General features: G+C 46.8%; 1 protein-coding gene across 5 annotated transcripts in view; it reads right to left on the bottom strand.

Annotated features, from left to right (window-relative positions):
- Positions 1–25,145, bottom strand: part of NTM (neurotrimin) — a 1,001,303-nt gene that overhangs the window by 101,852 nt on the left and 874,306 nt on the right. The window lies entirely within an intron of this gene.

Here is a 25,145-nt window from a genome sequence, read left to right as displayed (position 1 = left end):
CAGAACTCAGCAGTACTTCATAACACAGACAGGAGGATCAAACTGAGGGTTTTTTCTTTGTTTGTTTGTTTTGTTTTTGGTCATGCCCGCAGTATATGGAAGTTCCTGGGCCAGGGATTGAACCTGCTGCAGTGACAACTCCTTAAGCCACTGCACGACCAAAGAACTCCTGAGACAGGTTTAGAGAAGCACATTAGTTCCATTCTTAAAAAGCAAAACAAAACAAAACAAAAACAAAAACAAACCTTTAGAATTTCCTAGGGAACAGTTTTGTTAATTTCAACCCTGATTACTTGGGCTTGCTATATGGAGCAATTGCTTAAGTTTCAAATTTATTTAGGTTGTGTAGAGAGAAGGTTTTCAAGATGCAGAAAAGGAGGTTATTTTGGGAAACTCACAAGTGGCATGGCAGACACCATATTTCTCTTTGGAGAACAGGATTACATTGAGGTTTCGAGAGTCCAAAAGGATAACAAAGCCCTTTTGGTTCTTTTCAATTGATACTATAGACGTAATATCTCAGGACACTTCAGGAATACAATGTTCTTGACCTTAAAAACCGAAGGCACCAGTTTCTGGGAGGCTTCCTGCTCGCCGATGGTCTTGAAACATTATATCTGAGAAGTTTTCATGCCTCGTTCACCCCAGAACTTGGGGCAAAAGCCAGACAACCCCATTTGTTCATGTCTGAAATGGGGCGGAGGCTGCTCCAGTCGAGCCAGCACAGGAGTTCCCGAGAGACACAGCGCCCCTGTTCCCAGACTCCCCCGAGTCAGGGGCCTCGCCCTTCTGAGAGTGGCCTGTGGACCCATAGCCTCAGCCCGAGGAGCCTGCTGGAGATGCTGAATTTCCAGCCCCACCCAGACCTACTGAATCAGAATCTAAGTCTGAGTTTTAACAAGATCCCCAGGGGATCTCTGCGTACCTTCAAGTCTGAGAAGCAAAGGTACCACTGACAAGGGAGGCCTGATGCAGAAATTCCTTTCATCTTCTGCTCAGTCCCCTGGTCCCCTGGTGTGTCTCCAGCTGCGTTTCCTCCACAGCAACAAGCTCCCGTGTGCTCAGCAAAGTGGGGAGAACTGCTATTTCCCAGGAGCCTCTCAGCCCTGGAGCCAAAAGACAATCTCCATTTCTAGGTCTGTCTTCTGCCTCTCCTGATCTGTCTGGGGTGGCTGGCTCTGGTCACACTGAGGATGCCAAACAGAGGCAGAGAGACGCTAAGAGTGAACAGAAAAGGGTTTCTGTGGATTCACAACTCCTGGGCTGAAAGACGGCAGGTGCTCTGATCACGTCTAAACCATCACATCACCAAGGCATCTTCTCAGGAGCTTGGTCCAAAAGATCAGATGCTGTGTGAACTCTGCCTGCTTCCTCTTCCTGTTTCCGGTGGTCCAGCCACGCCTGGCAGGCTCTCCTGCCCCACCGCCACCCAGAAACGTGATCTTGCTCACATTTTACCCTTTCCTCCCCTCACCCCTGGACTCCACCCCTCTTCAAAGGGTGCTACCTCACTCACTGATTAAGTGCACATCCAAACGAGTGGCAGATTTAGAGGTTAAGCGTGACTGAGTGGAGGGCACTGCAGCCAAATGGATGCCGGCTGTAATGCAGTTTACCTCATTAACAACGCACACCCAGATCCTGTCTGCTGTAACACAATTGGTCTCCGAAGCCCAGTATTCATCTTCCAGGGTTGCTGGGAGATAATAAATGGGTAATATTCCGGTGATAATGGTAATGGAGTCATGGCTCAGAGCTAATATTATGGCAAAGTAGTAATTATTTCAACAGTAAACAAGGGGATGGTTGAGCTGCTGACAGAATTCAAGCCTGTTGAAATGGTTCAGTTAATTTACTTGGGAGCCCAGGCCCGGGACGGACTGAGAGAGGAGAAGGAAGTTTTGATGCCCTGCTCAAGTGTTCCAAATCTCTGCCTGCAATCCGATTTCCTCTGGCTGTGCAGACGCAGATTCCCAAGCTCCTACTTGCCCTGCTTCTGATTTATAGGGAATGGCAGGCATGGTGGCTTCAGGCCTCTGCCCGTGGATTCTGGGAAGAGGGAGTGTCATGGTTTCCATGGAGGGCACCCAGCCTGGGATACGGAGCCCGAGAGCGAGAATATTAACATATGGGTTGGGAAAACTAGGGGCCTTTACATGGCAAACTTCTCCAAACGTCCCCCAGTTTTATGGGTGACATGGTCCAAAGGCAGACAGAGCAGTGAGACAATTCTCAGGACACACACAGCAGCCCACATTAACCCTTGGAGGTCCTGGGAGCTCCCTGACATCAGATATACACAGCAAGCTCAGCACAAACTACTGAAATCTGAAAGGAAGACTTTGAGACCTGGTCATAAGCTTCTGGTGCTGGGAAAGCTCCCTTGTGACCGAGATCATGAGCTCTACCTTGTGTGTGGCCAGAAGGGAAAAGAGCAGCAGAGAGGGGAAGCCAAGGTGAGAAGCAGAAAGGCAAAAGGATACCTAGGGGAGTGGCTTTGTGATCTCCTCTTATGATGTGTTCCAGCAAGTTAGTGCTGCGTAACAATCCACCCCAAACAAAGGCTACAACAGCAATACAGGCACAACGCTTCTTACAGCACTTTGCTATGTTGTGCTTCACAGATATTGCAATTCTTTTCCAAATCGAAGGTTTGTGCATAGAGCAAGTCTACTGGCTCCATTGTCCAATAGCATTTTTGCCTACTTTACCTCTCTGGCTCACATTTTGGTAATACAATATTTCAGACTTTGTCATGATTATTATAGTTCTAATGAGGATCTTCGATCAGGGATCTTTGATGTTACTACCACTCACTGAAAGTCCAGGTGATGGCTAACGTTTTTTAGTGATAAAGTACTATTTTATTTTTGACTGCACCTGCAGCATATGGACGTTCCCAGGCCAGGGAGCAAATCTAAACCTCAGCTGCAACCTAAGCCACAGCTGTGGCAATGATGGATCCTTAACCCACTGTGCCAGCTGGGGATCGAACTGACACTACCACAGAGACAACGCCGGATCCTCAACCCACTGTGCTACAGTGGAAACTCCAATAAAGTAGTTTTAAATTAAGGTATATATTTCATATACCAAATGTAAAAGTCTAGACATGATGCTATCACACACTTAACATAGCTCTTACATGCACTGGGAGACCAAAAACTCGGTGTGACTCCCTTTGTTGCAATAGTGGCTCTGTTGTCGTGATCTGGAACCGAAAAGGCAGTACCTCCCAGGTCTGCTTGATCTGTTTTGCTCACAAAGCTGGAGCTGGCTGGGCTCAGCTGGGAGGTCTGGCAGGGCTTGTGCCAGGTTCTGAGTCAGATGGCAGCTGGGCTGAGGGCCTCTCCAAAGTTTGCTCCTGGAGCCCAATGGCTGATCTGGTGTTCCTTAGCATCACCCCACGTGGTCTCGCCCCACGGCCACCTCAGCATGACTGTATTTCTTTTACAGTAGTGAAGGCTCCCAGTCCATGTCCCACAGGAAAGCAGCAGACGCTTTAGTAACCTGCCCTTGGATGTCACAGCCTGGCTTCCACCTCCTTTCATTCATAAGGAGAGAGTCAGGAAAGGCAGCCTTAGTCCAGGAAAGGGCTGGACTCCAACGCAAGTGGGGGGGTGGGGGGTGCCCAAGGAATCTGTGAACATGCTCCAATGCCAGCACAGCCCTCAGACCAGTTCTCCTGTTCGTCACCTTTCCATGGAAGCACCGAGGTTCCTCTTGCCCCGAATTCAATTCAAAATTCTGTTACTGCACTGTCCACCCCTAAGTCCATACATGTACAGATAATCTCTCCATCATATCTGCATAATACTGCTGATCGTCCCTCTGTTAATGAATGTTCCTTTATGCCTATAGCTGACTTAGAATAGTTACGCCATCCTACTTTTAGAGATTATATATTATTCCCAAATTATAACTGAAGAAACAGGCCGAAAAGGTTTATCAGAAGCCCTGAGATTCAAACACAGGTCTGTTTAATTCCACCTATGCTCTTTCTGTTGGGTTCTTTTCCTTCTATATAAAATTAGTTTCTATGGAGGTCACACAAGTTAATGAAAAATAACCCCAGCAGTTATTCCTGTGTGACTCTGTGAAAGGTACCTTACCTCTCTGAGCTCCAAGAGTCTATAAAATGGAGATTATAACAGTACCTACATCTTTGGTCTGTAATGATGATTAAGTGTGATCACAGATGCAAAGCCCTTTGCACAGGGTGGGCGGAATAATGCTCATGAAAAGTTCCTTAGTGATGTTTGTAATAATTTTAATGACAGCAAAATCATTCTTCAAGCACGGCTTTCATTTTTCAGAAAGGCATCTGGATCAAAGTATTAAAAATTAGATGAGTAACATATGTATTATTATAGATGAGTAAAAATGATTATATATTAGATATAATTTGATGGCTGTATATAAATATTATCAAATAACTATATATGTATATATACAACTATACATTCTCATATATATATATATATATATATATATATATATAAAACCATCATTTTTCTTTCGACTGAAGTACTTGTATACATTCCTTTAGTCAAAAAATTGGATGGTTCATTTACTTTATTTTTTTATTTCAGTTTTTTGTCTTTTGTCTTTTTAGGGCTGTACCCGTGGCACATGGAGGTGTCCAGGCTAGGGGTCTAATCCAGCTGTTGCTGCCAGCCTACGCTAGAGCCACAGCAACACCAGATCCGATCCACATCTGCAACCTACACCACAGCTCATTGCAATGCCAGATCCTTAACCCACTGAGCAAGGCCATGGATCAAACCCTCAACCTCATGATTCCTAGTCTGATTTGTTTCCACTGCTCCACGACAGGAACTCCGATGGTTTATTTTTTAAACAGGCACTTTCACAAGAAGTATTTCAAGATGGCACTAAGCAATGGTGGCCCAGTTGATGAGTGAGGTACCACGGAATAGCCAGCTCTTTGTCAAAACCACCATGTCATTCAGAGAGACCACATATGCAAAGGTGAATGTTAACTAATTGCAAGCTTTCCCAGGGGATTCACTGTTAAAAACCCCAGTGATGAGATAAGAAGCAGGCCCATGGAGCATTTTGAGGAACTGACTTGGCAAACCCACCCAGCACTTGACTCTGTCAACTGTTGATGCTTCTGGTGGGGACAGAGTCTGCGGGCCAGCATAAATTATCCCAGCTATCTGATAAAAAGCCCACTGGGCTCTTGCATCGCACAGAGTTCTTTAGTAGTACATAGAGAGAGGGGGAAAGAAAAGAAAGAAAAATAGAGAAAAGACAACAAATTTCATTTTGATGGTTTTCTCTCCCATGTCAGTGCTACCCAAAGTACTAAATTCCAGGCACCTACTAATTCTAAAATCTCTCCACTTTTCAATTCAATTTAATTACAACAGGGAGAACAGTCTGGAGGCTAGAGGTGCATGGGCAGTGAGACACAGGCAAACACACTCACATGTGCACACTCATAGGACAGTAAGAGCTTGATGGGTGTTGGAATACACACCCTGCTTCCCACTAATGCATCATAGGACTCCAGCATTTTTCATCTCCCGCCAGGCTTTAAAGATGATTCTAATGGTGTCTAATGAAGATGGAAGTAGAGATGACGATCCTGTGTCAGGAAACCCACGTGGATTGACTTTAGGATCTGGGCTTTGGTCCAGAATTCATCCCATTGAAGCTAGGGAATGCCATGACTCTGACTTCTGCTCAAACAGGGTCTTAAGATCATAGGGAGTTCTATGAATCACCGAAAATGTGGGAATGAAGGAAGAAATCCTAGCTTTGTCCTAGGGTGAGAATTAGTCTATATATAATATAGCATGTTTGCTGGTTGCTCACCAAAAACCCAGCTTTTACTTTTTTAATTATTTTTTTAATTACTCAATGCATTTATTACATTTATAGTTGTTCAACGATAATCACAATCCAATTTTACAAGATTTCCATCCCACAACCCCAGCTTTTAAAACTCAATGTCTTTTCTCTTCCAAGCATATCTTACTAGCACTTAAACTTGAACATTTATTTCTAAAGGTTATATTATGATGATAAAATTTTTGCAAGCCATATTAAACAGTTTGAAAAGTAGAAAAGTCATGAAGAATATAAATAACACCTGTACTTCCAGCAGATAGCAAGAACCACTCATTAATTTTTTTGATGCAAAAATTAGGATTCACTTTTGAGTGTGAGTGACGGGATTTCAAAGTCCAACTCAATAGAAAAGAGCTCTCTTTGACAGAATGATCCTTTACTCTCGCTGGTCAAATTATTATTATTATAATGTGGAAAGTATTTTTCGAAACTATGAAATCATCGTGATGGGTTTCTGAAAGACTATTCATCAAGCAGATGCCTAAGGAATTCAAAAGGAAAGTACAAACTGCATAGAGTCTGTAAGACCATGATCATCCAGGACATGGAAAGCCTGTCACCTGTGCCTCACAGACAAACTCAGTGCTACAAACATATTTCAGACAAAACCAGCAGCAGGGGTGCTGGTGATTGGCATATAGGGTGTGTAACCAGAGGGGCTAAGGTGTCTGCACCCCCATAGTGTGGCCGGAAGGTGCCGATTTAATGTAAGTGGATGAAGATGCTGCCCAGCATTTAGACCAAGAGTGGAGACAGGATTTGATGGTAGCATGAAACGCCACATGAAAAAGAGAAACAGTACCAATATCTGAACAACTTCCCCAAGGGTAAAAGCAGAATCGACCGCAGAGCAGGGACCATGTTGGAAGCTTATAAGATCAAAGACCCCGGACTAAGGCTAGATTTTTGTGATCCCCCAGGCAAAAGTGACTCCAGGGAAGGCAAAGGAGGTAGAGGACAGAACAGTGTGAAAATCAGCAAAGTACTCTTCTGGGGCCTGGTAAACAAGTGCCTTGTGTGGGCAGAGGTCAAAACCAAGGTAGACACAACTGTCAGGGGAAGCACAGCATCTGTGAGCCAGCAAGGATCCCCTGAGAAAGGCATCAGCCCCTCCCCTTGGCAGGACCACTCTGAGATGGATCCTTTTGAATGCGGATGAGAACCACCATAATTGCACGTTCACAGCAGGACAGGAAAGAGAACCAAGGAACGCATACAGATAAAAATAAGAAAGTCCATAGCAATGGTCAGAACGGTCCACGGTCCATCTTCATGTAATGCAGACATTGGTCAACTTCTTTTCTAAGGGACCAGGTGAAGGATACTCTAGGCTTTGCAGGACAAACTCCTGAACTCATTGAAACTCCTGAACTCTGACACTGAAAGAGGAAAGCCTCCAGAAGCAAAGGGTGTGGTGATGTTATATTCTCACCCAGAAACCTCATGTCATGATCTCATAAAACATTTTAATTTCAAAGAATCAGCATACGTCATGAAATATTCCTCTTCTGTAATTTTAAATTCAGCCATTTAAAAATGTAAAATGCTTTCTGAATTCACAGGTGTTCAAAAGCAGCTAGTGGGTCGGAGCCACATGCTGAGCCCCAGCCCTGCTGCTCTGAAACAGGACGAGGAGAACCAGAACTGGCTTTGAGATCCTGACTCCTGTGGAAGTCAAGATCCTGGCCTGACCCTAAAACTGGCTGCAGCAAGCCAAATCTTCCAGCTGCCCTTCAAGTTCCCTTTGGATGTCTGCGATTTCTCTTTCGAGCAGCTGTGGCCCAGTGTTCTGCTCTTTTTATTTTTTATGTATTTATTTTTAATTAATTAATTATTATCATTATTATTTTTTGCTTTTTTTAGGGCTGCAGGTATAGCATGTGGTAGTTCCAGGCTAGGGGTCAATACAGAGCTGCAGCCGCTGACCTACACCACAGCCACAGCAAAGTGGGATCGGAGCCTCGTCCATGACCTACGCCACAGCTCATGACAACATCAGATCCTTAACCCACTGAGTGAAGCTGGGGATTGAACTTGAACCCTCATGGATGCTACTTGGGTTCGTTTTCACTGAGCCACAGTGGGAACTCATGTTCTGTCCTTTACAAACAAGTTGGAGATTCAGCTTTCCTCACTCACTTGGGCTGCATTCTAGGTAGCCTTTGTGAAAAGCTTAGGAGAACGTTCAAATTAATTATGCTGCCTCGATAAGTATAAGACTTACAAAGATAATGGGAACATCTGATAATTGCGGTTGTTATAACAACGGTCACAAACAGCAGTTACATCATTTGTTTTTCAAGTTCTTATTGCAAAAACACTAAAAAAAAATCTTTGTCTTAGAAGATGGCTCAGTACCAGATTCACATCTTCCATCCCGGCTGCCCCAGAGACACTCATGATGAACGCAGAATGGTTCACAAAGGACCACACACACAGCATTTTCATGTGGACTGCGCACCTGGACTATGGAGTTGCTAATGTCCAGTTTGATCCTGTTTTATCAATGAGGCAGCAGGTTCAGGGAGGGTGATTGGTTTCAGGAGGCTCAGCCACTCAGGAGCTGGCCAAGCAAAGGGTCCAATCGAGCATCCCCACAACAGTACTTCCTCCATCCCTGTGTCCCTGTGACCCTGGCCTGTCAGGTAGGCATCCATGCAGACCAAGAGCAGACCAGAGACCCCCACCCTTCACTGTGAAGACACGTGCCTGATGGAAGGGCCTGGGAGGTTGATCCTTTCCACAGGGTGCCACAGCCCGAGTTTTTCTCAGTGTAGACAAGATGATCTGCTGTTATGCTTCCCAATGTACTGTTTACTTTCTTTCCCCCCTGTCTTTTCCTGTTTCCCAAAGAGACGTATATCTTCAGGTGGTAAAAGTGCTTGCGTTTCCTCTGAGCACTTGGCAAGGGCCTCCTCCTTCCTTTCTTCTCCCAGTGGAAAGGGAGTGGCCAACCTGGATCCGAATAGCTCCAAAGGTTGGACCCTCTCCAGGTGGGGAGACTCTTACAGGCCACACAAGGGTAGGGTGACAAGAGCTCAGCAGGAAGCCTCCAATGCCCTTTTGTTTCTAACTTGCAGGGGTTTTTTTTGCTTTTTTTTTTTTTTCTTTTTAGGGCCACAACTGCGGCATATAGACGTTCCCAAGCAAGGGGTTGAATCAAAGCTATAGCTGCCAGCCTACATCACAGCCACAGCAATGCGGGACCCAAGCTGCATCTGTGACCTACACCACAGCTCACGGCAATGCCTGAGCCAACCCACTGAGCAAGGCCAGGGATCAAATCCACGTCCTCGTGGTTACTAGTCAGATTCATTTCTGTTTCACTACAGTGGGAACTCTTGAACTTGCACCTTGACAGAGACACCACTGGGACCCTCTTGGTTCTCTCCCACTCGGCCTTCAAGCCCTTCAGCAGCCCTGGTGCCCAGGAGGCAGCAGACAGCCCAGACCTTCTCCCCCTGGCTGCCCTATGGGCTGGCCAGGCAGAGAAGAACATTTTCATCCTAAAAGGCACAGGGACACCTCCTCAAAGCTGATGGTGAAGTGTGACACCAGGGCAGCAGCAAAGCACCTTGACCTTATCAAGTCTTGTGGCTGGCATGGATCCTATCTGCAAGCTCCTTTTTTGGGAAGTGGGACTGGAGGGGGTCTTGGTCAGGCTTCCTGTCCCTGCAAACTAGACTTGCAGCTTATAGCTACATGCACTTAATGTAGCTAGAGCATGGCTTACACAAAAATGACAAGAACAGAACACATCCTCACTCAATACTGACTCATTACACTCCAGATGAGTGTCTCTTTAGAGTGGAAATAAGAATTTTCTATTTGTGTTTTTATTAAAACCTAGGACAAAGTATTATTTTTGGTTAAATTTCTGTCACTTTCTGCTATTTTAATACAACTGCTGTTTCTTCCCAAATCAGATGCTGCTAATTGTGAACTTAATATTTTTTGCACCAATGTTAAGGAGACACTTAGCAGCCCTCTGCTCTCTCCAATTCAAGGGGGACATTCTCTAGGAGTCTCTGGTGTCCCCTGGGAACATTAGAAGAGGCTGTAGGTTTGACTCCAGGGGAGACCCAGGCTCTGGAAAAGACTGTCAAAAGGTAGCCCATCTATTGGGAGATGATTTAGAAACAGCAGAGGGAAAACTGTATGAGGTGAGATGGGGTGTTGGGAAAGGCCCAGGTTTGGGCATATGTACCTCACCTGCCACTTATGACCTGTGACACCGCTCACAAGTGTTCTGAGCAGCCTGCTCACATTTAAAAATAAGATGAGACGTGGGAGTTCCCGTTGGGGCTCAGTGGGTTAAGAACTCGACTAGTTTCCCTGAGGATGTGGGTTTGATCCTTGGCCTTGCTCAGTGGGTTAAAGATCTGGCGTTGCTGCAAACTGTGGTGTCGGTCACAGATGCAGCTCAGATGCTGCATTGCTGTGGCTGAGGCATGCAGCTGCAGATCCGATCTGACCCCTAGCTGGGGAATGTCTATATGCTGCAAGTGTCGCCATGAAAAGAAAAAAAATTAACAAAAATAAGATTAAGATCCTATTGTTAAAGTTTCCATCATGGCTCAGCAGTAATGAACCCAACTAGTATCCATGAGGATGAGGGTTCCATCCCTGGCCTCGCTGGGATCTGATGTTGCTGTGAGCTGTGGTGTAGGTCTCAGATGTGGCTCGGATCCCATGTTGCTGTGGCTGTGACATAGGCCAACAGTTGCAGTTCTGATTCATCCACTAGCCTGGGAACTTCCACATGTTTTTAGGTGCAGCCCCAAAAGCAAAAAAAAAAAAAAAATCCTATTGTCAAGGGTTAGGGTAATGACACCCACTGATGTGTATGTCTGACCATCACTTCCACACAAATATTCATAGAGCATTTATTCTATGCCAGGCACCAGACATGCCTTTACATGTGACATTCGTGCCTTCCCTATGAGAAGCCTAGATGGACATCCTATCATGAAACTCACCTTATAGATGAGATGACCAAGGGTCAGAGGCAGGGGGAAACATGGCCAAGGGGACACTGTTTAGAAACTGGCATCATTGCCATCTGATCTCACTTACATGTGGAGTCTAAAATAGAGCACAAATGATCCTATTTACAGAACAGAAATAGACTCACAGACATAGAGAACAGACTTGCGGTTACCAAGGGGGAGGCGGGGAGGAAGTGGGATGGATGGGGAGTTTGGGGTTGGTAGATGCAAACTATTCCATTTAGAATGGATAAGCAATGAGGTCCTACTGTAGCACAGGGAACTATATCCAATCTCCTGGCACAGAGCTTGACGGAAGATAATCTAAGAAAGGGAATGCATATATATGTATGACTGGGCCACTTTGCTGTACAGCAGAAATTGGCACAACACTGTAAATCAACTATACACTAACAAAAATAAAATTTAAAAAAAAGTGGTATAATCAGAACCAGAGTTGTGACAGCTCGCCACGTGGTGTCTCTGTCAACCCAGGCCCAGTGCCTGAAACCCAGCCCAAGATGTGATACAGACGGTGGGTGGGCAGGTCTCTACACACAGACCCAAAAGCGAAAGGCAGTGTCCAGCTCTCCCTCTCAGGAGCTACTTGCCCCTCAGTATGTTACCAAATATCTCTGTGCCTCAGTTTCCTCGCTTGTCAGCTGTGGATAATAACAGTATCTCAACCCTCAGGGCTTTTCCAAAGATTCAAGAGCCCGCACAGGTGCAGTGCTGGCATACAGTAATAAGAACACCATAAGCCTTTGCTACAATTGTTTGTATCATTCTTATTAACCTCACTGCCCCCACCCCCAACCCAGCACATCTCCCTCCAACCCTCTTGAACCTGAAATGAGACCCATCGACTCTCAGGCCTGAGGGTCTTCTGCCTTGAAAGCAGTACTTTCTTAGGGGCTGGTTTCTAAGCAACATGTTTGTGTTTAACTGTCATTTTCTGAAAACTAGCACAGACATAGAGCTATAATTAACCTTTTCTTGGGATTCTCACATAGGTTAAACTACTTGGTCCAAGTAGCTCAGAGTCAAGGACAGTAGCTGGGATGGGGGGAAGAGGGCCCGTCTCCTGCCTGCCTTGTGAGACAGAAGCAGCTGCCGTAACCCTGGAGTCATCACGCAGGGAACAAGGAGGCCAAAGCAGATGTACGTTCACCTGCGTGACACACGTGACCTGCCATTATCCCTTCTATCGCCAATGGAGGAGGTGACTGCTGGCAATTCTCCACCCTGAATAGTGAGGAAACTGTTCCCCCAGAGCCAAGCTTTGGGCCACATGATGCAATAAGTCAGGCAGTGGGACATAGCCAACCCTCAATTCTGAATCACTGGCAGTCAGGTACATAGCGTTCGTGTGACAGAGGGTAGCAGCCATGCTTCTTTGGGAAATCAGAGACTCTCCAAACTTGGGTTTTCTCAATAAAATGAATAGCAAACTTTACCTCATCGGGTTATTAGGGAAGCAAGCGAAAATATAAAGAGATTTAAAATTTAGGGAGTTCCTATTGTGGCTCAGTGGTAACAAACCCAACTAGTAACCATAAGGTATCGGGTTTGACCCCTGGCTTTGCACAGTGGGATAAGGATCCAGCGTTGCCTTGAGCTTTAGTGTAGGTCGCAGACGGGCTCAGATCTGGCGTTGTTGTGGCTCTGGCGTAGGCTGGCAGCTGTAGCTCTGATTTGACTCCTAGCCTGGGAATGTCCATATGCTGCAGGTGCAGCCCTAAAAAGCAAAATAATAATGATAATAATAATAAAATGAATTTTAAAATGTTGTAAACTCCTTGAATTATAGTGGAAAGAAAAAAAGATGACTTAAGTTGGCACCTCCTTTGAGAGCCAGGCTGATTTGTACTGATTTTTCCTGTCAGCAATAAATAGGATCAGGGCAAGGAGTGGATTTGTGGGTTCAGAGTGAGGCCTCTGCAACCTAAATGCCTGGTTGAGTCCTGGCTGCCTCCCCTTCTAGTGTGTGTCTGAGAAAGTTATTTAAGTGAGCTCTCTGGGTCTCTGTTCTTTCACCTACAGAAGCACATTAATAACACCTATGCCAGAAGGTTGTCAAGAGAATTAAAGAGTTCCAGCAGGTAAAACATTCAGAATAAGTGTCTGGAACACAGCCAACCTACAACAAAAATATTATCTCCCAGGATGATGATGATGGTGATGACAGTGATGCTGGTGATAGTGATGATGATGGTCATGATGGTCATGATGGTGATGCCGGTGATGATGGTGATTATGATGGTGATGATGGTGATGGTGATGATGATAGTGATGATGGTGATGATGATGGTGATGATGATGATGATGATGATGATGATGATGGTGATGATGGTGATGGTGATGATGGTGATGGTGATGATGGTGATGGTGATGGTGGTGATGGTGATGATGGTGATGGTGATGATGGTGATGGTGGTGATGATGATGATGGCGATGGTGATGATGGTGATGGTGGTGATGATGATGATGATGGTGATGATGGTGATGATGATGATGGTGATGATGGTGATGGTGATGATGGTGATGGTGATGATGATGGTGATGATGATGATGGTGATGGTGATGATGATGATGGTGATGGTGATGATGATGGTGATGATGATGATGGTGATGATGGTGATGGTGATGATGGTGATGGTGATGATGATGGTGATGATGATGATGGTGATGATGGTGATGGTGATGATGGTGATGGTGATGATGATGGTGATGATGATGATGGAGGTGGTGGTGGGGGGAGAAAGATATGACAGTGGGGAGAAGAATGAGGATGAAAGAACGACCAACTTCTTTCAGTCTTCTCCTTTCCTTTTCATATGCATTGAATCTAACCATTTCAGACTGCTACTATTTTCCTAATTACTGCCACTTGCATTTTTGGACACAGAACTTACTAGCCTCTAGCCTAAGAATTCAGGCTAGAAGCCAAGAGATCCCAGCCTTCTGGACCATGGCTCACAGGATGACAATGAAGTGAGGCTCTCATCAAGAAGTCCTTATAACCATGACAACATGAGCAGCACTACTCTTCTGAGGATGTCATTGCCATGACAACACCTGAGTGACCAAAATCAAGAGGCCCAGGAAAGTGCATGATAAAGAGAGAAAACACATCAACACACACGGAGAAGTGCAGCCTTTCAAGATCAGATCAGGGATTTGGTTGGTGGGGACACTTGGCAGCAAAATCCAAGGAGGCAAAATGATATTGAAGAACTCACTGTGGTCAGATTCACTAAATTGCCCTGAATTCTCAAAGGTCATGGTCCCTGGATACAAACAGAGATGCACAGAGAGATGGGACCAATTCCCTCCAATGCTTCCATCTTACACGCTGTGCCCTATCAATCCAGGGTCTTTCCTACCCAGGGAAAAGAGAACTCTGGGTAACAGGACAGGGAGAACGGGTTTGCCTGGACTCAGGAGAAACACTTTGAATGGATGTCCAGGAACTGCCTGCCAGACAGGACAGGTGGAGAGAGGCTGCCGCCTGTCACAGCAGGTGCTTTCTTCCGGGTTTGTGAGCTTTTCCTCATCTCTAACATTTTTCTAGACTAAACACTGACATTGTCTGCTTCCTCTGTTCTGCCTGCTCAAAACTCAGCACCAACAGGGCAGCAGGGACGTTTGCAGAATTTCCAAGGCATACATCCATATCAATCTGAAGTATTTTCTCTGGATAATCTCTCCCTCCAGAACTGGATTTGGGCAGTACTGGTCCACACTTCTGGGTATTTAGTTGGCCTCCTCATCCATCCAGAGGGAGCTTTCTTGGGCCACGGAGGGGCTTCACCTGGACAATGAGTATAGTCAGAAGGGGTGGCTGCCCCAGGCTAACTTGAATCCTGCTCTCATTTTTTTTTTTTTTTTTTTTTTTTTTTTGGCCGTGACTGCAGCATGGGTAGTTCCCTATCCTGGGATCAAACCTGAGCCATAGCAGTGATGACACTGAGTCTTTAACTGCTAGGCCACCAGGTAACTCCCCTACTGTTTTAAAGAAAAGATGAATTCAGATAGCCCTGCTCCAGGTAAATATCTGGTCAAGGAGGGTCAAATAATAAGGACTCCCCTGGTCCCTGGGGAGACCGTAGATGAGCAAAAATATTCCTGCACTCCTGACCCCCTTCTTCTGGGCTTTTATTTTTTTCTTGTTCTTTTTAGGGTCATACCTGCAGCATATGGAAGTTCCCAGACTAGAGGTCCAATTGGAGCTGTAGCTGCCAGCCTATGCCATAGCCACAGCAATGCCAGATCTGACCCAAGTCTGTGACCTTTACCACAGTTCATAGCAATGCCTGAGTGGGGCCAGGGATAAAACCACCATCCTCATGGATACTGGTCAGGTTCTGAACCCACTGAGCCACAATGGGAACTCCCTCTTGAGCTCTTTCCCACTTCAAGAAGTAAATGCTTCATATGTCAGCCCCCAGGGGACTCCTCACTAGACCACCTCCAGACAATGATCCTGGAGTCAGAGCCTTCTCCAGAGTTGCTTTAGCAACACAGTGACTTTAGCCTCAACTTCCCTGAGCACTGGCAAGCCACGTAAAAAAAACTTTGGCGTAACACAGCCAAAAATAAAAAATCCCTAGGCTGCTTCACAAGCAGAGACAAGTCGTGGCTAATTCCTTCTTTTATGTCATGTGAGGAAGCGGGAGAACTGAGAACTCTAAGGCAGGGGATTGCACAGCAATACCAGGTGGGGAGTGGCCAAGGCAGACCAGGCTGCAGACTGCACTTTGGGAAAAAGTTCCTTTGGCCACATGTTCCCTGCCAGCTCTCTATTCTGCTAACCCTTATAGCAAAACATCTCCAGGAAGTTTACTGCTCTGTCCATCTCTTCAACCCATCCTCTCCCTGTCTGATTAATCTTCATCTCCCATCTTTCATCAGAACCTTTCTCGTAACATCTCTTTGAAAGGGCATTGGCCAATTCTCAGTCTTCGTCTTCCTTTGACTTCTAAGCAACACTGGGGATATTAATCAACCCTCCTTCTATGACCCATTCCCTGCACTTAGCTTTCAGATTTCCTTCACAGCTCTCTGGCCACTTCCTCACAATCATCTTTGCTGGATCATCCTCCTCTTCTAACACCTGAATATTGGGATGCCCAAGGCCGAGGCACACATCTGTCCTCTATTTCTCTTCATTCAGTAGGTGGCGAGAGTCAGTTACGGGGCTCTAAACACCATCTGCATGCTGATGACTCCTAGATTTATTCTTCTAGGACTATAGGGAGGAAAAGAAACCAGAGATGGGGCAAAGATAAGAGTGGTGCTTCCATAGCCAAGAGTTTGCTCAACATCTCCACCTGCATATCTGAAGCATTGAGTTCTTTTTTCCTCTACGAGCCCACTGCTCTCGGAGTTCCTAATGTATGGGCTTGACACAAGTAGCCAGCACTGGGCACAAGCCACACATCATCCCATCCTTTTTGATCCCTAACCTTTTTTTTTTTTGGCTTTTTAGGGCTGCACTGGTGGCATATGGAGGTTCCACCAAGCTAGGGGTCGAATTGGAACTACAGCTGCTGTCCTACGCCACAGCCACAGCAATGCAGGATCCAAGCCACGTTTGCAACCTGCACCACAGCTCATGACAACACCAGGTCCTTAGACCCACTGAGCAAGGCCAGGGATCAAAACCACAACCTCATGGTTCCTAGTCGGATTGGTTTCTGCTGTGCCACAATGGGAACTCCAATCCCTAACCCTTTCTCACAACCCTCTTCTAATGAGTCATCCAGCCTTGCCAGCTTTCAGAACACATTCCAGATCAAATACTGTCTTACATTTTCAGCCCCAACACCATAGCCCGTGTCTTCATCCCTTCCCAATGGGCTAAAGCAATAGTATTCTTTTCTTTTTCTTTTTTTTTTTCCTTTTTGTCTTTTTAGGGCAGCACCCGCGGTATACGGAGGTTCCCAGGCTAGGGGTCCCATCGGAGCTGTAGCTGCAGGCCTACACCACAGCCACAGCAATGCAGGATCAAAGCTGCATCTGCAATCTACACCACAGCTTACGGCAACGCTGGATTCTTAACCCACTGAGCAAGGCCAGGGATCAAACCTGCAACCTCATGGTTCCTAGTTGGATTTGTTAACTACTGTGCCACGACGGGAACTCCTAAAGCAATAGTATTCTGACTGGTCTCCAGTTGCCACCCTTATCCCCCTTCCCTCTTTCCTCTCTCCTTCTCTTCAAACAGTAAAAAACGACCCCTTCACAACATTTATTAAGTCGTTCACTCTCTTGCTTGAAACAGGCTGATGTTTTTATTGGAACAGAGGCTGAAGTTTTTAACTGGGTTTCAAGGTACTAAGTGATCTGACTCCTGGCTCTCCTTACGGCATCTTATGGCACCTCCTTCTGCATCAGCATTCCTGCCGTTCCTCCCAGACACCAAGGTCATGGCCTTGGAACTTGCAGGTCCCTGTGCCCGGAACACCCCCTCTTTACCTGCCAGCCTCATTCCACCCGTCTCCCCAGGTCTTGGCACAGGCTGCCTCTCAGCACTCTAACCAAAGGAGCGCCGCTCTCATTCTTTGCCCTGTCTCTGCTTTCTCCTTCTCCATAGTGCCACCTCTCTGGCATGAGTGGGCATCTTTATTTACTGACAATTATTACCTATACTTCCCTCATGGTGCAGAGGCTTTAACGCTGTTTTCACCACAGTCTGAAGCACCTAAATAGGCACCTCTTGTCTTAGGTGCTCAACAAAAAACCTGCCAACTGAAAGATAATTCCTGTCTGCTTGTTTATTATAGTCTGTCCTACTCTATCATGTCTGTTCAACCGAATCAATCCTGAGTCTCTAATGATCAATGAATAAATAAGGCAGGGGTGGTTGTAATCGCTTTTAGAGAAAAAGGGGACTGACCCCCATGGATCAACAGGCAGAAATAAATCCGACCCCAGCTCTTTCCCAATATCCTCCCCTTAGCCACATGGGAGACAAGCCAGAGAGAGAATCTCTAAACCCCCACAACGGGAAAGAAGGGAGGCCAAGTTGGAAGCGTGGGGGTCCTTCTCACCCTTGCTCCTGCCCCACTATAAACCCATCACAAGTTCTGGCAATTTGGACTCCTGCATATCTCTAAGTCCCAAACTCCCTTTCCATGCCTGCTGCTTCATGACCCTGACCTTTTAGTGGCTTCTTAAAGGTCAGTCTCCTAGCTTTGGATCATAAGAAGGCTTGGCCTTGCCAACAGCTACCCATAGTCACCACCCCATCCGTGGGCTCAGGAACAAAAGGGATCCAGGCTGCAGCTGAAGCCCACAGGATGTGCCTCCCAGCCTTCCCTCGGGGACCACAGAGAGGAAATACAACCAGTGTGGCAACTTCACAGCTGGGGTGACCCTGAAACATGTGATCACCATCTGCACCCTCAATGCTCTGTAGCCCAATCACTGGTCACATCTCCCTACCTTCCCAGTCTGATGGCTATGCCTCTGGAGCTCCCACCACCTAAGCCAGATGTTCCCCTAGGCCTCAGGCTCCAGGCTGAGCATTCCCAGAACTGCCTTCATGAATTCAAACGCAGTTATTTCCTGAGGTCAGGGCCTCCTGGGTAGCTCTCTTGAGAAGCTGCCAGGTTGTGGGTTTTGGCATCGGAGGTCAGCGTGATGGTCTCCCTCCTGCCAAGGTTACCTGAAAACCTTTCCTCTTGCACATTTTTATTGTAAACCCTCATTCCATCCAAGCCCTGACCCTTTAGCAAGTTGCATCCACCTCTCCTGTTCCTGATGCCAAGGACCAGTGTCCTGAACTCCTCAGGATTCTCTGGGATCTTTCACACCTGGATCACTACTTGTTCCTCCCCTCAGCCATTAACTGATGTGACTTCAGCATCCCCTCTGGTGATTCATCTGCACCATTGGCCACTCCGACCAGCTTCTCCATGGACCTGCCCCTTCATATCAGCCCTTTGCTGCTACTGTCATGGGTCTGAACATATCTGGAACTTGAAATCACTAGTTAGAGAACCACCTTTTCTTTTCTTTTTTCTTTTCTTTTCTTTCTTCTCTTTCTTCCTTCCTTCTTTCCTTCCTTCCTTTCTCTTCCTTCTTCCTTCCATCCTTCAATTTTTAGGGCCACACCTGTGGCATGCGTAGGTTCCCAGGCTAGGGGCCAAATCAGAGCCACAGCTGCCAGCCTACGCCACAGCCACAGCCACATGGGACCTGAGTGGCATCTGTGACCTACACCATGGTTCAGAGAAATGCCAGATCCCAGACCCACCGAGCAAGGCCAGGGATCAAACCCACAATCTTCATGGATGCCAGTCGGATTTGTTTCTGCTGAACTACAATGGCAACTCCCCTCCATTTCTGACTTGAACCTTGTCACTTCCCACCTGCTCAATTACTCACACTGGGAGCCCATGCTTACTTTATTCACTCAGTCATGAAACAAATACGTATTGAATGTCTACGATTGGACAGGTACCTGGCTGACACGGGGTCACACAGTGGCAAACAGGGAGAAGCATGTTCCTTACCCTCACGAAGCTTATTGTCCACAGAGAGGAGGGAAGATGCTCAGTAAATGTTCCGCAGCCACATGGCCTCCTTGATGATCCTGGACACGCAGGAAGTGTCCTGATGGAGGGTCTTGTATCCTCAGTTGAGCCCTGCCAAGAACGCTCCTGCTGGCTTTACCTGAATGCCTCCTCCTCCAATTTTTATAGGATATATATTCCTAATCAATCCACCCCTACGCTATTGAAGGCTGCAAACCCCAAACAGATGCTAGAGGATCTCTTTGCCTCTTATCCTATTTAATTTGTTGATGATAATCACCATATAATATACTCTCAGGTTCCCTTGTCCATGAGCTTATTTTCTGTCTCCCCCCACTAGATTATAAGCTCCATGAGGTCAAGGATTGTGTCGGCTTTGTCCCTCTGCGTATCCTCATGACTTAAGACAGCTGCATAGATGCACGCGCTCAAGAGTGATGATTATTGAATAACCCATTGAATCAATATACGGGTAACCCAAATTGTTTTGCCAAGGAGAGTTCCTGGGGGCAAAATCCATGACACCCTCTCCGCTTAAATCCTTTTCAAGTAAATCAATGCAGGGAGCAAGCCATTCATCTTTCTCTACCATGCAGATGACCGGCCAAATGTCTTCAACCACAGTGACCCTGGTGAACCCTTCCATAAAGGGCAAGCAGCCAAGCAAAGAATTAGAGAAGGAACACACGGCCTCCTGGACTGCAGATCAGTGAAACAGGAGGTGTCCTGAATCTATTATGGAGGAGCGATTAAGTCCAAAGTCATTCCACTCTGTTAGAAAAGAGAAGAGGGATTCAATCAGGGGTCTGGAGGAGGGGGTTCACGTAGAAGAACCAGACTCTGCTGGGGAAAAGTCAGGGGCTAAGATGATCCTTCTAGGGAAGGATGGGGTACATAATCCTGACCCCAGATTCTCAGGCAAGAGAGGGGCTGATGGTGCATTAGGATCTGAAGAGCATGTGCAGCCCTGCCAGGAGGGAGGCCAGCCCCAGGATCTGAGAGAAGGGAATTGGTATTCTGCTCACTGCTTTCTGACTGTCCTGGCTCCAGCAGGAAAAGCATTTTACACTCCTAGGAAGATGAAGTGTGCCAAATACCACAAGGACACGGAGCGAAACTGAATGGAGTCAGATAATGAAAAACATAGCCTAGAATCCAGCCATTTCTTTTCATATCTAAAGCTGTTAAAGTGTAAAACAACCTAATAATAACAATCAAAGCAGAAGACATACCATTGTGTGAGTGAATGATAGTATTTAACATGAGGAAGAAATAAATCGAGTCAGAGAGCAGCTGCCTCACTGAGGCTCCAGGGTCTGGCGGGGAGGGAGAGGGGAGATAGCAAGAAGCTGGTACAGGGGACTCTGTGGAGGAAGATGCCTCCCTGAGAAGTGAGCAGTCAGCACCCGGCTAGGGCCCCATCCTTGGCTCAGAGGCATTCCCGCAATTGTCCACTGAAAGGAGCCTGGGGTTCTGGGGAGGAGGCAGACTCAGACTCAGCCTGGAGCCCAGCCTGTAGCCCAGGGTCTGGACAAAAGTGTGGGTGAACTTGCAAAGACATTGTGGAAACCTGGATACCCAAGGACCAGAGGCCCTGGGCTGGCAGGAGGCCTGAAACAGAGAGGAAACGTGTTCCAGGGACAGATGAAGCAACAGGTCAGAAGTGAGGAAGAAATTCGACACACACTGAGAATACGGATCTGGAAGTCAAGGCTTGGGTTTGAATTTCACCTTGGCCATTTAATATTTGTGGGCCAATTACCCTCTCAGAGCTCCATTTCTTCATCACTCAAGTGAAAATAAGGCCTAACTGTTGAGACATTTGTGAGAATTAAGTGATATATGTCAAGCAGAGTGCCCAGCACACAGAAATATTCCACACCGATGGCTCTCAAACCAATGTGTATCACGATCACCCAGGGGGTTGCTAAAATGCATTCTTCTGGGTTCCACCCTAGGTCTGGGTACAAACCAGGTGATGCTGATGCTGTAGGTCCAAGGACCATCCTTTGAGGCCGGCACACTGCAGCAGGACAGTTAAGCAGGGGCATTCTGGGGGGGTTCAGTCTGCAACTTGGAGCCATGTGACCATGGCCCACTTGCCTGATGCTCCAAGCCTTGGCCATCTCGTCCCTAAGGTGACCGAGCATAAAACCAGTCTCACGTCACTGATAAGGATGTACTACACTGACACACACTTGGAAGAGCACCCAGCACCTTTTTAAATACCCACAAATTCTCAGTTACCACATTATTGGGTAATAGACACTCTACAATTTCGGCTCTAGGGGGAAGATCGGTCATCACAGGTGAAGATAAGACTCAGGATGGAAAAGTGGGTACAAAATCAGAGCCAAGCAGAGAAGGAAAATCAGAGCGGAAGCCATCTCCAAGCACTGATGGCAGTGCCCAGTGGCTGCTGGGCATGGAATTCCCAGAGCCTTCAGCTGGTCTTCAGGGGTCCCATGGCCAAAAGGTTACTGAGGTGGGTGGTGAGACCCTGGTAAGGCCCTTTGGGAACTCCCTTAGGGCTGCCTGTCGTGGTCTCCTGACCTGGAAGGGCTGCCCCTTTGAACCCACCTGGGCAATAACTGAGGCACGGCTGGTGAGCATCTGTGGGGAAGAGAGTACAATCTCTTGCTTTCCTGTTTCTATTTTCATTCCATCAAAACAGTTCTGCATGGTAACGGTCACCAAGTAGCCGCCTGAATAGCCTGAGACTCGGGAGAGTGTGGGGGAGGATGCTGTTAGCGGTGCCTGCATTCAGCGGACGTCTGCTTCTACAACATTTTTCAAGGGTTTTAAAATAATTGGGTAAAACCACAAACAGCGTCTGTGGTGTGCACTCCTGCCCTTGGTTTCTCGACGGAGGCTGGATTTCATATGTTCTCAATTGAGGCACATTGAACTCATTAATTTCCCCACTAGTCTTTTTATGATTTTTCTCGTCTTTGAAGTAGGAAGTTGCACAGCTCTAATATTGCTTTAAACCAGATCATAAATATTAAAATTACAAAACCCCTTATTGACAGTGGCAAATTTTACCCTAAATGTGTCTATCTAGCTCTAATGTTACCGTTAAAGAGAATTTCAGATTTAAAGGGTGATCTATAGATAGCTTCCTCCACTCTCTTCTTTGTCACCTTGGTCTGTGTTTAAACCATTTGCTTAACGAGTTTCTGGATCACATTGCCCCATAGGTAAGCCTGTACCACTGGTTTACCTTTATCACAGTAGATTGCTTTCTCTGTGCAGGTTGACCAAATACCATATATAGCTCCCTGCTACTCTGGACATATCTGCCACTTTTTACATTATGATGCTTTTTTTTTTTTTTTTTTTTTTTTTTTTTTTTTTTGTCTTTTTGCCTTTTCTAGAGCCACTCCTGTGGCACATGGAGGTTCCCAGGCTAGGGGTCTAATCAGAGCTGTAGCCACCGGCCTACGCCAGAGCCACAGCAATGCAGGATCCGAGGCACGTCTGCAAACTACACCACAGCTCACGGCATCGCCGGATCCTCAACCCACTGAGCAAGGGCAGGGATCAAACCCGCAACTTCATGGTTCCTAGTCAGATTCATTAACACTGCACCACGATGGGAATTCCATGATGCATTTTTTTTTCTCCCACCATCAGTGACCACTGCAATATCTTTTGCAAGAGCAATGACTTGTCCCTCCTGGGACAGCTATTAGGGGGTACTTTGGGATGTTTAATCAAGCACCTACATTAATTAGACAATTGTAGGGGTGAGAGAGTGTGGATTAAGCACTTTTGAATATCTATCCACTCTGATTGTTGCTGTTGTTTTTTGTTTTTTGGCATGTGGAAGTGCCTGGGTGAGGGATTGAACCCACTCTACCACAGTGACCTGAGCTGCTGCAGTGACAACACCAGATCCTTAACCCGATGAGCTGCCAGGGAACTCCTCTATCTATGCTGGCAAGTGAAGGAGCTTGGGTTTGTGTGAGGATTCAACCATTTCAGAGGAAGGAATTGTAACTCCCTCCCTTTGGTTTGTGTCCCCTGGGTGGGAGTGAGGAGGAAGGGGCTGCTCCAGGCCTTGGAAGGCAATGCGGTTGGGCCAACTGTGGGTCATCAGGGCTGGGCACTCTGCATTGGAAGCATGAGTAACAGTAATCCTACCACATCTACCCTTGATGGCCTTATTATCTCTTTTGTGCAGATGAAGAGTCTGCAACTTGGGCCTGGGGCCAATCAGGGAGGCAGTGGCAGCAGGAGAGACTTTTCTTACAAATTCATTTGGTAGGTTTGGGAAACATGATGATGATGCAGAGATGAAGCCCTCGTGTCCTACTCTTGACTCACTGAAATAAATTTTGTTTTTAGTTATGCACCAGAAAGACTCAGTTTTAAAAAGGGAAGAAAAACAGTCTATCTGTTCCACTGAGCCCTTGTTCCTTCAACAGTCCCCACAGGGCCTGCCACTGTCGGGTGCTGTGGTCAACACTGGTGATAAAATGCAAGCGTGTGAGCCCTGCTGCTGCTCTCCTGATCCCATGGGCACAGGAAGCCACTGGAGCACTCGGGTAACAGTAAGCATTGTCACCACACAAAGTGCTGTAGAGTCTCGGAGGAAGGAAGGCCTGTCACACTCTGCCTGAAGAAAGCCATCAGAGGTCCTCAAACTGGTAGCATTTGAGCCTAGTCTTTAGGCATTATTTTTTTGCAAGCGTTCCATAATTTATTTCACGTCTCATGTGTACATATAAGTTAATACTTCACATATTTAGGATCTTAAATTTTAATTTCCTCTGTCTCATGGCCAAATGGACATGAAATAATAAAGAAAATCAGCATTGTAAAAAGTGCTAGTGTGGCTTTAACCAGAGAAATGAGCCTAGCCTAGTGGGAGAGCTAGGGTGGGGGGTGGGGTGACCTAAGGGGAGAAGAAGTGAACCCAAGGAGGAGATGCCATGTCCGTGGTGAATCTCAAGCTGTCTGTGTGACTGCAGTGGGCTAGAGGATGGGATCCAGGACCAGATCATAAAATCTCTAGGTAGAGGTCAAGAAGCAAGAACAGACTCAAGAAGGAAGCACATCTTCAGAGAGGCTTATCCTTGCCCCAGCTTGACCCAGGCAGTGAGCGGTGGAAGAGAGTTCAAATCCAGCTGGACCCACCTCCGCATGCATCCCTTCAGGTGGGTCACCCCAACCTGTGAGATGGAGACATTGTGGGCTGTCAGAGCCTCAGAGAAGGGCCAGACATTCCACACAGTGTAGAACTGCCCCATCCTGAGCCTAAAGCAGAAGGAAGGACCAGCTGGACAATTCTCAACAGTCTTCAGGAAGCAGCCAAGGAAGGATTGGAAATGCTAGCCATCGCCCTTGTCCTCCGTGGAAGGAAACAGCTCAGAGGAGACTACTTCTCTCAACTGCCTCTCCCAGACCCTACCTCGGACAGGCGGACAGCTGGCTGCTCAGCAGGCTCTGGGCCAGGAGCCTCCCTGACCAGGAGCAAAAGAGCACCGATCCCAGGGTCTCCTTTCCTTTCAGGTCTCTGGTTACTTGGGCTCTTGGGCTAATTCCTGGATTCACAGCACAGTGGCCATGACTGGAGAGGTAACTGAGTCACTGAGTTTCCCCTTGGCTTCCTGCAGAAATAATGTCTAGCCTGTTAAGCACCCGGCAACCACCAAAATGAGATGCCAAAAGTGGTCCAGAGTTGGCATAGATAGGGATCTGTCATCAGTATCTTCCTTCTGGCCTCCTC

This window comes from Sus scrofa, chromosome 9, assembly GCF_054392235.1.
Source record: "Sus scrofa isolate SSC_HxYL_T2T_F1_AM1 chromosome 9, Sscrofa_HxYL_maternal_Yorkshire_Landrace_v2.0, whole genome shotgun sequence".
In the NCBI taxonomy this organism is placed as follows: Eukaryota; Metazoa; Chordata; class Mammalia; order Artiodactyla; family Suidae; genus Sus; species Sus scrofa.
The sequence above is the reverse complement of the archived record's forward strand: the minus strand, read 5'-3'. Positions and strand labels throughout refer to the sequence as shown.